Source organism: Aquarana catesbeiana, linkage group LG09 (genome assembly GCF_042186555.1).
Source record: "Aquarana catesbeiana isolate 2022-GZ linkage group LG09, ASM4218655v1, whole genome shotgun sequence".
NCBI classification, from domain to species: Eukaryota; Metazoa; Chordata; class Amphibia; order Anura; family Ranidae; genus Aquarana; species Aquarana catesbeiana.
This window is the reverse complement of record NC_133332.1, coordinates 316,348,844-316,349,715: the sequence shown is the minus strand read 5'-3', so window position 1 is coordinate 316,349,715 and position 872 is coordinate 316,348,844. Positions and strand designations below refer to the sequence as shown.

At 45.6% G+C, this 872-nt stretch overlaps 1 protein-coding gene across 1 annotated transcript in view; it reads left to right on the top strand.

Annotated features, from left to right (window-relative positions):
- The window catches only part of CSTF2 (cleavage stimulation factor subunit 2), a gene marked incomplete in the record, with an annotated part of 26,433 nt that extends 26,233 nt beyond the window's left edge, over nt 1-200 (top strand). The window contains 1 exon segment of the mRNA XM_073600717.1: nt 150-200.
- Between the last annotated feature and the right edge of the window lie 672 nt (nt 201-872).

Sequence of the window (872 nt, the reverse complement as noted above, 5' to 3'; positions counted from 1 at the left end):
CTGAAGAAATCAATCAGAAAAGGCGGAAAACATGGCGGTAAAGTTGTCCGCAGCGAACGGATGAAGAACGCTGTTTTGCGGTTATCTCCTCCAATCTCTCCTACTAAAGACTTTACATTTTTTGTATTACACCCAACCCCCCCATACACCTATGAGGAATGTGTGCACATTAAAGGCGGAGTACTCCTTTATCGACCTAACCTGTTACATTAGTAGCTTCATTTTTGTTCTAGTTTTTTCCTCAACCGGTGTTTAAAGGGTTAATTCACCTTTACTAAAAACTGAGAGGCGCCTGTAGATAAAAACAAAGTGTGCAGCTTTAACCAAAGTGCCTTTGCTATAGGTGTAGGTCATTTATGTACCTCCGAAGCCTAACCAAAAAATTTCCAAAGATGATATCATCCCATCCTTCCTTGTTATGAGTGTAGGCCATTCATGTACCTCCTGAAGCCCAACTGGAACACTCCTAGAGATGGCAGCAGCCCCATCGTGCCTTGTTGCTAGGACGTTGCTAAGACACTCCCAGTTGTTTCAACCCACCCCTCACATGCGTTCTGTCTTCCCTGTCGTAGTCCCTCTGAGTTCAGCAATGCTGTGACGGAGGAGGCAGTGGACCACGCATGCGTGGGGGGTTTAAGAGCTCGCTCCTGCGATGGTAGGGGGTGAGCAGTAATGGTTGACAGTGTTTTAGCAACATCCTAGCAACAAGGATGCCGCCATCTCTGGGAGTTTTTCATTTAGGCTTCAGGAGGTACGTAAATGGTCTACACATATAGCAAGAAGGCAGGATGGGATGACATAATTTCTGGACATTTTTTGGACAGGCTTTGGTGAAGATTGTAAATGGCCTACACCTATAGCAAGAACGCAGA